Source organism: Bidens hawaiensis, unplaced genomic scaffold, assembly GCF_021521415.1.
Source record: "Bidens hawaiensis isolate Kalapana, Puna unplaced genomic scaffold, B.hawaiensis_p1.1 tig00008041_1, whole genome shotgun sequence".
Lineage (NCBI taxonomy): Eukaryota > Viridiplantae > Streptophyta > Magnoliopsida > Asterales > Asteraceae > Bidens > Bidens hawaiensis.
Genome location: NW_027491565.1, coordinates 854,589 through 868,262, shown reverse-complemented (window position 1 = coordinate 868,262; position 13,674 = coordinate 854,589). Strand labels below are relative to the sequence as shown.

The window sequence follows — 13,674 nt, the reverse complement described above, 5'->3', positions numbered from 1 at the left end:
TTATTATTATTATTATTATTATTCAAAGTCTGTCGTTCACTTGTCTCCCACTTTCCCTCAGTCTTGACGTCCACCAAACCACTGAATCTGCTGCAAGTCAATCGATCTGTATCAAGCTCACAGATCTCAACTGCACAGGTATTTGTTGTTCAAATCGATTCAACCTACTGATTATTATTATTATTATTATTATTATTATTATTATTATTATTATTATTATTATTATTATTATGTTTATGTTTATCATTTATCAATTGTGATTCAATGCAACGGTTCGTTGTGTGTTACTCTGTTTACTTCTGGTATTGAACGTGATCACTTTATTATTATTATTATTATTATTATTATTATTATTATTATTATTATTATTATTATTGTTTTGTTATGGAATATGCTGACTTTACTTGTTTCTGGACTAATTTGAGCTGAAATGTGTTATTAGCCTATTATTATTATTATTGTTTTGTTATTGAATATGATGACTGTTTACTTGTTTCTGGACTAATTTGAGCTGAAATGTGTTATTATTATTATTATTATTATTGTTTTGTTATGGAATATACTGACTGTTTACTTGTTTCTGGACTAATTTGAGTTGAAATGTGTTATTAGCGTATTAGGATTGAATCTAGTGTTTGAACTTTGAATGAACTGAGGTGTGGATTGTTAGGACTTAGGGTCACCGGTTACGTACTTACGTGATTGTTGATATGTGAATGTGAATTATGTATATTAGAAATTGACTTTATTTCTTCTTCTTTAGTATGAACTGTTTAGGTTACTAGTGGTATCAAGAGGAAACTGACTAATAAATCGTTACGATAATAATCTATTGATCACATATCCAAAGCCCTATATTTATAGATCTAACCATAACTTGGGGACCAAGACATTACTATACTAATCCTATTACAGTTAGGAAACTAAACCAATTTGACTGACTTGTGAATACGGTCTGGAATTACCAACAGAACTCGTGCAAGTAGTGTTTGGATTTGCATTTTCAGAAATGATTATTGCTACTTTAGTAATTTAAGTTTATAACCAAATGTTTGGTTTATGAGTTAGGTAGTAATACATTTTGTATATTAATAATCAGGTTCTTGCGGTTTAATTCCAGTTGTAATGATTAGGAAACTAAACCGATTTGACCGACTTGTTAACTTAGGTCCTTTCGTATTTGTCGACTTGTGAATATGATCCGGAATTACCAACGGATTTTATGTAAGCAGTAAGTAGTGTTTGGATACTCACTTTCAAAAATGATTATTGCTACTTTACTAAATATAACCAAATGTTTGGTTTATGAGTTAGGTAATTATACATTTAGTATCTCAATAATCAGGTTCTTGCGGTTCAATTCCAATGGTTTTGATCCTGAATAGTTAGCAAATTATAGTCTTGGCAGGTTTTGACACGGGATTTTTAGTGGCTTAGACTTTAGAATGGTTGTATTTTTTTGCAGGAAAGGGGGGAAACTGACAACAAATGAAGTTTACAATATAGAAGCAGTTGGTTGATATTGAGTAAGGGAATATGGGTTTCAATCCCCTAGTTTCATACTGTCGTCCAGTGGAAAATGGTGTTTGGGCAACTGCAGTGGATAATGAGTTCGGGGTTTATACTCCCTGTGCAACGGATTCTTTGGTCACTGGCATTTCTCATTTGCTGGTTCTGGGGGCTTGCGTATACAGAATATGGGTCACAAAGAAGGATTTGAAAGTGGAGAGGTTTAAATTGAGGTCAAATATCTACAATTACTGGTTGGGGTTGTTGGCTTTGTACTGTACTGTTGAGCCTCTGTTTAGATTGATACTGGGCATTTCGGCTTTTAATGTTGACGGAGAGACTGGTCTTGCTCCATACGAGGTTTGTTTCTTTCTGCATACCTTTTCTTCAACGTGCTCGTTTGTTCTAACTTACACCTCTGGTGATGATATCAGAGAAAATTTATATAATCTTATTCAAATGATCTGTACCATGCTTCTAAATTTCATTAATTATTGCAGATTGTGACCTTGGTTATTAAGGCTTTTGCATGGGGCTGTATGTTGGTCGTGCTTGGTCTCGAAACAATGGTTTATGTTTATGAAGTTCGTTGGTTGGTGAGGTTCGCTGTCGTTTATGCTTTGCTTGGGGATGCAGTGGTGCTCAATCTTGTGCTTTCTGTCAGCAAACATTACACCAGGTTTGTTTTCTTTACCTCATGACGTTAAATTTTTCTGCTCATTTTTATATCGACACCATATGTGAAAGGCCTTTTAGCATTAAGATGCCAAGTATGTGTGCATGAACTTTGGCACTTTGTAATGAGGCCATGGTTTTATAAGTAAAAAAAGAGATTTATAAGTGAACTTATGGTTTTATTATTACTTGTTTCTTGCAGATATGTACTATATCTCTTTGCCAGTGAGGTTGCCATACAGGTGATATACTCTCTTCATCATGCTATCTAATTTGTATTTTTTATACATTTAGTTGATGTGTTGATGTAAGCTGGTGTTATTTTTAGCAATTACAATTACACTTACATAACCCTGTTTGTCAAAATGTGCATATGTTGCATACCATCAAAATTTTCAACATCGATAACGGACATATTAAATGATTGTAATATGTTTGGATTCAAGTACAAATTGATATAACTCCCCAAAACGTAAACACACAATAATTAATATTGAATAACTCTCAATATTATATAAAGGAAATATAACTCAAAATTTTCAACATCGATAACGGACATATTAAATGATTGTAATATGTTTGGATTCAAGTACAAATTGATATAACTCACCAAAACGTAAACACACAATAATTAATATTGAATAACTCTCAATATTATATAAAGGAAATAAACTCAAAAACCCCTATCACACATAACTCGTGTTTCTCTAGATGAACCCTAACTTGGTTGCATCTCGTGTGTGTCTCTAATGTCTAACCATAATTTGGCCTATATAGACTAACCTAACTTGCTAGCTAAGACATTACCAATTACAATACAATTAGGAAACATAACAAACTATGACCGACTTGTCATTATTGGTCCCTCAAGCTCACCGACCTGTGACATTGAGTCTGAAATTACGTCCATCATGGATAGTCATATGGTTTAACAGCAAAAGTAAATTATATTCAAATATATAGTTTTCTTTTATGTAGGTTCTGTTTGGGCTATGCTTGCTTGCCTACCTTCCTTCTTTGGATCCTTACCCGGGTTATACCCCAATACGGGCCGAATCTTTGGATGATGCTGAATATGAAGAACTTGCTGGTGGAGAGGAAGTCTGTCCTGAGAGGCATACCAACATTATTTCTAGTAAGTTACTATGTCTTACTGATTTATTTGTAGTTTTTTAAGGTTGATTTATGAAAGCCATTTATGTTACCATTTGACGATATGCTTTATTTTTCCTTTGGTTTTACATTACACATGCTTTATTGCATCTATTTCTATTGAAGTTGATTGTAACCTTTTGACTTCTGATTATACACTTCATTGCATCTATTTGTGAGTATAATGTGATATTTTCTTGTTTCTATATAGGTATCTTCTTTTCTTGGATGGATCCACTCATGTATTTGGGACACAAAAGACCTCTTACAGAGAAGGATATATGGAAACTAGACACGTGGGATCAAACAGAAACACTAAACAGCAAGTAAGCTATTGTTTCTGCTTACATTGTTTTTCTGATTGATGGGATTTCAATTCTTTATGGTAATTTTTTTTCTTAATGATAAATTACATTTTGCAATTACATTTTTGCCCTTCAGATTTCAAATGTATTGGGCAGAAGAGGTCCGTAAACCTAAACCGTGGCTTTTAAGGGCTTTACATCGTAGCCTTGGAGGAAGGTTCGTGTAGTGACCTTTTGTTATAAAGTTTTATCACCTGTTATAAATAATTACAATAAGTATGAGAAATCTAAAACATTTCATGTTATTTGGTTATAGGTTTTGGTGGGGAGGCTTTTGGAAGGTATCCAATGTTTACTTCATTTCCGAATTCACTGATTTTTGCATAGTTTTGAATCTCACATGTTATTGGTTCCTTAAGAACATTGTCATTGCTGACTTATCAAATAAAAAAACCCCATGAAAATAAGATTTAATGAATATCATGACTTTTGACTTTTCGATGAATCACAAATTTTGTAGATAGGAAATGATCTTTCTCAGTTTGTTGGACCACTAATTTTGAACGAGCTATTACTGGTGAGTTTGTTATTTCCAAACATTTCCAACTAATACAGATTATTTGTTGTTTGTATCAAATATATTGGCTGCTTTAATTCCATTTCTTACCTATTTTAAGTAACCCCCTAATATCTATTCTAACTGTTTATACTTTCCAGTCTATGCAAGAACGTGGTCCTGCTCAGATTGGCTACATCTACGCATTCTCAATTTTGTTGGAGTGGTACAAGTTCTATAACTTCAGTTCTTATTCATACTATTCTTTTGTAATTCAAAGATTTATATGATTTCCAGTCATTCTTTGATGCATATGCTTCTTGCGACATTACAAAGAAAGAAGGATTCTATATATAGATTTTCATTATTTAGTTAAATAATTGATTTCGTTTATATCTACCATTTTGGGATTCTAATACTTTTGGATTTTGGTTTAGTTTAACTTAATATTAAAGGTTAAAAATATTGGTTATTGATTTAGGTACTTGGTGTGCTGAGCGAAGCTCAATATTTTCAGAATGTCATGCGTGTAGGATTCCGTCTTCGTTCAACTCTGGTAACTACTTCACCCTCAGCAAGTGCAGTTATGCTTGTTTCTTATAAAAATGTTCAATAATGTGGCAAAGGCAAATTTCTTGGGAAGAAGTGGGACCTTTGTTCTGTTACCAGTTATAAACTTTGTAATCTAGTCTTATCTCATTTACTGTTGAATCCATCATCTTCTCTTTTGTTCTACTGGAGATAGAGACCAAACAAGTTTCATATTGTATTAACATACTGATAGCTTAGTTGACAATTTAATTGCAATTTTTCTTTCTTGTTGATTGGATGTGTGGAGCTTGTTTTGGTACACTTACTTGATTTCATGTTTTTTTCAAGATTGCTGCAGTCTTCAGGAAGACTTTAAAGCTAACTAATGAGAGTCGCAGAATATTGCATCCGGGAAGATAACCAACTTGATGACAACGGATTCTGAATCACTCCAGGCATGTTTCATTAGCATAAATTTCCAAACTTTTAGATTCGTTTATAAACAGCTGGCGTATCAAATATTATTACACAAGTTATATTATTTTAGTAATAATAATAATATGATATTTGAATAAACGAGTTTGGATGTTTTAACACGTTAGAAATACAATTTGGACGTCTTATGATCGATTTGTCTTTTTAGCTAGGTTTGTTTTGCCCGTTAGAGAAGGGCTTTCTTGAACTCATGCAGTATTTTAAGTTGCTAACATATGATAATGATAATGTGATTAATTTCACAGGCAATCCCTATAAGCATGATGATTTTAATTAGTTTAATGGCAATCTTATTTTAATTTCTTTTTCACAGCAAGTAACCCAGCAACTTCACACTTTGTGGTCTGCCCCTTTCCGAATCATCCTCTCTTTGGTTCTTCTCTACCAACAATTAGGTGTTGCTTCAATCCTTGGTGCATTATTGCTAGTTTGCATGTTTCCCGTACAGGTACGATGGAAATACAGACACACATATGCATTCATACATTTTCATATTTGTAATATTAATGCGAAAAGTATTGGAAACAGACTATGGTTATCAGTAGAATGCAAAAAATGTCCAAGGAAGGACTGCAGAGAACTGACAAGAGATCGGGCTCATGAATGAAATCTTAGCAGCCATGGACACTGTCAAGTACTCTCTCTCAAATTTCTCTTTTACTAGCTTTTGTTAATGGGCATAATTTGAAATATTATAATCATTTTGACTCTTTCTAATTTTTGTTTCAGATGCTATGCTTGGGAGAATAGTTTTCAAGAAAAGGTCCAGAGTATTCGAACAGAAGAGTTATCATGGTTTTGGAAAGTACAAATGCTAGGAGCGGTATGTTACGAAACATATACTTTTACATGATTTCATGGTTACATGCGTATAATGTGCCAGTTATTGTTTACAATTATATTGCAGTTGAATACTTTCATATAAATAGTATTCCAGTGGTGGTGATTGTGGTTTCCTTTGGGATGTTTTACTTTACTTGGAGGAGATCTGACACCTGCTAGAGCCTTCACATCGATCTCTTTGTTTGCTGTGCTACGTTTTCCACTCTTCATGCTTCCAAGCACTATCAGTCAGGTTTTGTGTAATTATTTCATTTGTTTTTATTTTCATTCCAAGTTTCTATATACTTTATATAAGCTCATTTACAGGCTGTAAATGCCAATGTATCCTTGAAACGTTTGGAAGAGCTACTTTTGGCTGAGGAGAGACTTCTTCTTCCAAATCCACCTCTTGAACCAGGACTTCCAGCTATCTCAATTAGGAACGGATTCTTTTCATGGGAGTCAAAGGTCTTATTTAAAATTCTTCTTTTAATGTGTCACAATGCAGAGCGTTTACTTCCGTCTTTTGTTTTATTGTGCAGGCCGATAAACCACATTGTCAAATATTAATTTAGACATACCAACGGGTAGTCTGGTGGCAATTGTTGGAAGTACAGGAGAGGGAAAGACATCACTTATATCTGCTATGCTCGGAGAACTTCCTCCAGTTAGTGATGCACATGTTGATTTGAGAGGAACAGTTGCTTATGTCCCACAAGTCTCATGGATCTTCAATGCAACCGTACGTTACGTCATATACTTGAATTCCATTGTCTTTGTAAAATCATTCTGTGTGAATTTAGGATTTTAGTCTGATTATAATCATCAAGCACGAATACTTTAAGTATTAGTGAAATATAATGAGTTGATGTTTATACCTTTATTTTTCAGGTTCGTGACAACATACTGTTTGGATCTCCCTTTGAACCTGCTAAGTACGAGAAGACACTAGATGTAACTGCATTGGAGCATGATCTTGAATTGCTTCCTGTAAGTATCACCGTGTTTCATTAAAATCCGTGTTTATATTAGCATGTCTTCGCATTTTAGTTTTAACGTTTTATGGTGTTATGGCAGGGCGGTGATCTTACTGAGATTGGTGAAAGAGGGGTGAATATTAGTGGAGGGCAAAAGCAAAGAGTTTCCATGGCTAGAGCTGTGTACTCTAATTCAGATGTATATGTGTTTGATGACCCTTTGAGTGCTCTTGATGCTCACGTGGGCAGACAGGTAAATTACCGTATTACCCCTATCTTTAAGCATTTGATCAATATTAACTATGATTCAATTACCAGGTTTTTGAGAAATGTATTAAAGAAGAATTAAGCGGAAAAACACGAGTTCTAGTTACAAACCAGCTACATTTTCTTTCGCAAGTGGATAGGATCCTAGTGGTCCATGAAGGCACTGTGGCAGAGGAGGGGTCCTATGAGGAACTCTCTCAGAATGGTGCACTTTTCCAAAAACTGATGGAAAATGCAGGTAAAATGGAAGAATATGCTGAGGAACAAGAAGAGTTGGGAGGTTCTGACTCAAAAACATCAAAACCTGTTATTAATGGCAGATTAGATAAAGGTTCTGATAAAAAGAAAGAAACTAAATCTGTTCTTATCAAGGAAGAAGAACGGAAACAGGTGTTGTAAGCTATGATGTTTTGAAGAGGTAAGACGAGTTTTATTGTGTAAATCTTGGCCAATTATAGATATGAAACTGAAAGTAGAAACTTTCTAATTATTTTTTGTGTTTTTATTTCAGATATCAAGATGCATTAGGAGGCTTGTGGGTTGTGGTTATACTGTTTGGGTGCTATGCTGCAACCGAAACTTTAAGAATACTGAGCAGCACATGGTTAAGTATATGGACAGATGAAAGCTCACCAAAGATCTACACCCCATTATTCTATAATATCATCTATGGACTTCTATCACTTGGTCAAGTATGTTTCTACTTTCTAATTAGTTTTATTACTGCACTGGTTGCATTTACGTCCATCAGTCGGAAGTTATGGATATACAATTTGGTTTTCAGGTTTTGGTGACGTTGGTATGTTCTTATTGGTTGATTGTGACGAGCCTTTATGCAGCTAGAAAATTGCACAATGCTATGCTTAACTCCATATTGAGGGCTCCTATGGTCTTTTTCCACACCAATCCACTTGGACGCATCATTAACAGATTTGCAAAAGATCTTGGTGACATAGATCGAAATATTGCCACATTTGTCAACATGTTTTTGAGCCAAATGTCACAACTCTTGTCAACCTTTGTTCTTATTGGACTAGTGAGCACCATGTCTCTTTGGGCTATCTTGCCACTGCTGTTGGTTTTTTATGCAGCTTATCTCTATTATCAGGTATGTCAGTTTTACATGTATATATTCAAAATGAAAGTGACAAAATGGGTGGGTCGACCCATTTGATCATTTATAGAAAATATTTAATAATTATTTGATTGGTTCTTGGTTCTTTCAGGACACTGCTCGTGAGGTAAAGCGGCTGGATGCCGTCACAAGATCTCCTGTGTATGCACAATTTGGGGAAGCACTAAACGGTCTTTCTACAATTCGTGCATACAAAGCGTACGATCGAATGGCCAAGATTAATGGGAATTCCATGGACAATAACATCAGGTACACATTAGTCAACATGGGTGCAAACCGTTGGCTTGCAATCCGATTAGAAACAGTTGGAGGTCTCATGATTTGGTTAACCGCCACTTTTGCTGTTATGCAAAACGGGAAAGCAAGAAATCAAGAAGCTTTTGCATCCACCATGGGTTTACTTCTAAGTTATGCATTAAACATTACAACTTTATTGACAGCTGTCCTTAGACTTGCAAGTTTAGCTGAAAACAGTTTGAATGCTGTTGAACGTGTTGGTACTTATATTGATTTGCCATCTGAGGCTCCCGCTGTTATTGAAAATAACCGCCCACCACCTGGTTGGCCTTCTTCAGGCGCTATAAAGTTTGAGAATGTTGTGTTACGGTATAGGCCTGAACTTCCAGCCGTGCTGCAGGGTTTGACTTTTTTTATTCCTCCAAGTGATAAGATTGGTATAGTGGGAAGAACAGGGGCTGGGAAATCCAGCATGCTTAATGCTTTATTTCGGATTGTGGAATTGGAAGTAGGAAGAATTGTTATTGATAATTGTGATATTGCTAAGTTTGGATTAACCGATCTTCGCAAGGTTCTTGGTATTATACCTCAAGCACCAGTTCTTTTCTCAGGTATCTCGATGCTGCTGATCTAATTTTATAAAATCAAAGGTGGCAAAATAGGCTGGTGGGCGGGTTGAGTCGGGTCAAGTCAGGTTGACCCGAAACACCTTTTTTCCCAAAATTTTTCATTTGTTCACAAATAGTCGGTGTGTCAAATACGATTACAAAAACTATACCATTTGACATGTTTCCTTTAAACTATTACTTCACTTATTGTTCTATATTTGGTGATGTGCAAATGTCTTCTTTTTTTTTGTTTTTTGTTGGGATGCGGTAACTGATGATGACATGCTTATTTGTTGTCACCAATGATACTATGCATTTTAAGTTTTCTCATTATATATTGGAATTTTATAAAGGGACCGTGAGATTTAACCTCGATCCTTTCAACGAGCACAATGATGCTGATCTTTGGGAATCATTAGAGAGGGCCTATCTAAAGGATGTCATCAGGAGGAATCCATTGGGTTTAGATGCTGAGGTACATATTCATTTCCGGTTTCTTGCATCTATTTTAAATCAAAGCTGTGTGGTAAAAGTATTACGTAACAATAATCAGTTTAATACAGATCATCGAGCTTTTTACTTTTGTGTTTTTTGGTGATAAAGGTGTCAGAAGCTGGAGAGAACTTCAGTGTCGGACAACGACAGTTATTAAGTCTTTCACGTGCATTGCTTAGAAGATCAAAGATCCTTGTTCTTGATGAAGCAACTGCTGCTGTTGATGTTAGAACAGATGCACTTATCCAAAAGACAATCCGTGAAGAATTCAAATCATGTACCATGATTATAATTGCTCATCGTCTAAATACAATTATTGATTGTGACCGTGTCCTTCTCCTTGATGCTGGTCAGGTATTGATCACTTCATCACCCTATATTAACTTTTTGTTTATCGTTTTCCTTTAAACCGAATAATGACTTATTTGGTATTATTATTGTTTTATCATCCCAGATTGTCGAGTACGATTCACCAATCAAACTTTTACAAGACGAACACACAGCTTTCTCCAAAATGGTTCAAAGCACGGGTGCTGCAAATGCACAATATTTGCGTGACTTAGCATTTGAAGCAGGAGGAGGTAAGACAGAGAAGGCGGCGGTAGACGGTCAAAGGAGGTGGCTAGCCTCCACACGGTGGGCGGCTGCTGTCCAGTTTGCACTGTCCTCAAGTCTCACTTCATCTCAACAAGACCTCGTGCTAATGGAAACCGAAGACGACAACAGTATCTTAAAGAAAACAAAGGATGCAGTTGTAACTCTTCAGGGTGTTCTGAAAGGGGAACATGATAAAGATATTGACGAGTCACTCGAGCGGGCCCAGGTCCCGAGGGAGAGATGGTGGTCAACTCTTTACAGAGTAGTCGAAGGTAATTATATACATTATATATTTTTTCAGTTACCGGTTCTCATGGTTGCCAAAACTATATAATAAAGTAAAATGTCGTGACACGAGTGCTTGTCTCCAGGTCTTTCGGTGATGGGCAAATTGGGTCGTAACAGGCTCCTGCTATCGGAATATGGAGTCAAAGATGAAGTGGTTGACTGGGACCGTGCTCAGATGTAGGATACTTGTTGCTCAAGTAAGATTTATGTTGGTTTCAACAGAGATCTAATTTTCAAACGTAACGGTAGTTTAAGAAAACTAGTGTTTTCATACTTTAAAGTAGATAGAAGATATATCTGGGCATAACCCACTTAGATTGAAATAATTTTGGCCAATTCTGGATTTTTTTTGTCTAATTGAATGTATGTGTGTATGTATTTGAATTCTTGTTATTTTAACTGTTGTTTTTCTTTGAACATTACAGAGCGTATATTATATAAAAATAAAGCGAGCACGATGCTAGAGAATGCAAAAAACAAAGAAAAAGTAGACAAATCTCAAAATTTTCCACCATTTATATCTTTCATTTTTGCCATATTGGTGATTATTTGCCATACTGTTAAAAAATTGTGGTCACTTGATCACTCGAATAATCTTCGTGTATATCTTTGGAATTTTCAATGACTTCGGTGCTTCTAGTATTTCCACGATCGAATTTCATGTTACAAACTTTAATCGTGTTATTTTAATTCAAATCGTTCAATTTTATTATATTATTAATCAATCATTCTTGACCATTATTTCAATGTTATTTTTATGACCAATTACAAGGTTTTAATTTGACCAATTCAAACTCTTTGATCAACTCCCTAGTCATGTTTACCTATAAATTGGACTCTTTTCCTTTGCATTCAACTTTACCCTAACACAAGTCACAAGAAATTAGTGTTATTCTCTCTAATTGCAAATCCTTGCAATTTTGACTTTCAAAAGTCAACTACCCAACATCAAGTTTTTTCTTCTTATTATTCTTTCGATCATTACCCCGGGTGTGTGCAAGTAGGTCCCATGCGATACCATGGTTTAGAACATGATTCCGTGTCAAAAACTATTTGACCATGGTGTTAGTTCGTCAAAAACGAACCTGGTTCACTTATGTTGTAGTTTGTTCAAAGTTTGAGGTTTTTTATTTATTTATTTTTAACATGTTTAACACCATTCTTTCGTCTATACAACTCTAAAGCAATAAAACTAGCATGCTGGAATCAAATTTGACATTTTGTCAACTTTGTGTCCGACCAAAACCGAACCACTCGCTTAAATTATTTTGGGCCCGCTTCACTTTTCTTGAGAAGAGTCAAACCGAAATAACGTGATTAACTATCACAACTAAACCTTTTAACAAAAACTAAAAAAAATGACTTATAACTATTTCAACCAAAACTAATTATAAAGAAATAGTGTTTTACCCGACGCGCTACGCTGGGGCAGGTCGGTAAAACTCAAGCGTTGTCGGTCTCAAGGGTTGAAGCGGTATGTCGACGCGAATTCAGTCGGCCTCAGTTACGTACGTTATAAAACAAAAAAAAATTATAAAAATAGAGATGGACCAATAGGGTGGCGTTGGTCGGTAAAACTCGAGTGCTGGTAAAACCGACCATTGTCGATTTCGAGCGTTGAGGCGGCGATCCTGCGCAAATTCGGTTGGTTTCCATCACTCTCGTTAGTGTATCATAACTAAAAAAATCGGCATCCGGTTGGTTTTCGTTACGCTATCGGTAATAAAACAAAACACGATGAGTCTATGCGAATTCGGTCGGTTTCGATTACATTTTTGACGAATCGAAACTAAAACAAAAAGGTCAGTAAAACCCGGTCATTTAAAACCTGAACGTTGTCAGTCTCGGAAGTTGCAACGACGAGTCGACATGAATAACCTTTTAGTTATCAAATTTAAAACAAAAACAAAACAAAAATAAATTGCTTGATTCAATCATGTGGCTCCACATGGACCAATCATGATCATGCGGCACCAAACTTCTCATTTGTTATATACTAGTGTTTTACCGGCGCACTGTGTCGAGACAGGTCGGTATAATTCGGGTGGTGGTAAAACCAAGCATTGTCGGTCCCGGGCATTGAGGCGGTAAGTTGACGCTAATTTGGTTGGTTTCGGTTACTTGCGTTATAATACCGAAACTAAAACAAAAAAAAACAATTTGACCGTAAACTAGAGCTACTTTTGATTCTGCAATATTTTGTTCATTAATTATTAAAATTGAGGACAAGTGAGGTGGTGTCAGAATGGTAAACTCGGGCGTTGATGCGGTGAGTCAACGTAATTTCTGTCGGTTTCCATCACGTTTGTTATGGTACCGGAACATCGGAACTAAACTAAATTGGCATTCGGTATGTTTTCATTACGACAGTTACGATACCAAAATTAAAAAACAAAACAAAACCCAAAGTTCTTCTAATGAAATCCACAAAGGCCATGCTACCAAGGAGCTAATTCATGAATTCATTCTACAAAGAAATATATCTCATATACAAAAAAACCTAGAATACCTAATTTGTGACACCAAACTTCTCAATTATAATAATAGGTGGTGTATCCGGCACGATGCGCCGGGCTGATGTTATTGCTAGTCGTATGGCATATTAACCCATGTGGAGCGGCTGCGAATCGAGGTGAATTCAATCGTTGCTGGGTTACGACACCAAAAATAAATCAAAAGGAATTTTTGTTAATGGTTAAATACAACAATTTAACATAACAAAAACAATGCATTGTGGTGGCGAACCCGACGCGAATTCGATCGGTATTGAGTTACGGCACCAAAATCAAAGCAAAAGATAATTTTGTCTACAACAAATTACATGTTTAAAACAAAAAAAAACTTAGGTGAAAAAATAACCACAGAATCGACGAAAAAGGAAATCACCAAAAAATAGCACAAAATAAATCCGCGTTACGACGAATCAATACGAGTTCAGTTGTTATTGATAGTAAAAAAAACTACGCGCAGCGCTGGCGAACCAAGAAAAATAACTTAACTTGTTTGTTACGGTGATAAACCAATG

At 35.5% G+C, this 13,674-nt stretch overlaps 1 pseudogene across 1 annotated transcript; it reads left to right on the top strand.

Moving 5' to 3' along the window:
* Positions 1 to 11,035, top strand: LOC143636757 (ABC transporter C family member 2-like; annotated as a pseudogene). The gene is made up of 28 exons (XR_013154302.1): positions 1 to 138; positions 1,466 to 1,869; positions 2,010 to 2,188; positions 2,387 to 2,426; positions 3,163 to 3,319; positions 3,548 to 3,662; positions 3,778 to 3,858; positions 3,958 to 3,982; positions 4,162 to 4,218; positions 4,359 to 4,423; positions 4,679 to 4,753; positions 5,077 to 5,183; positions 5,537 to 5,671; positions 5,752 to 5,857; positions 5,953 to 6,046; positions 6,131 to 6,298; positions 6,373 to 6,513; positions 6,588 to 6,787; positions 6,937 to 7,035; positions 7,123 to 7,275; positions 7,341 to 7,707; positions 7,801 to 7,981; positions 8,074 to 8,397; positions 8,516 to 9,272; positions 9,623 to 9,744; positions 9,873 to 10,118; positions 10,219 to 10,633; positions 10,733 to 11,035. The product of XR_013154302.1 is annotated as an ABC transporter C family member 2-like (transcript).
* Positions 11,036 to 13,674: the final 2,639 nt, after the last annotated feature.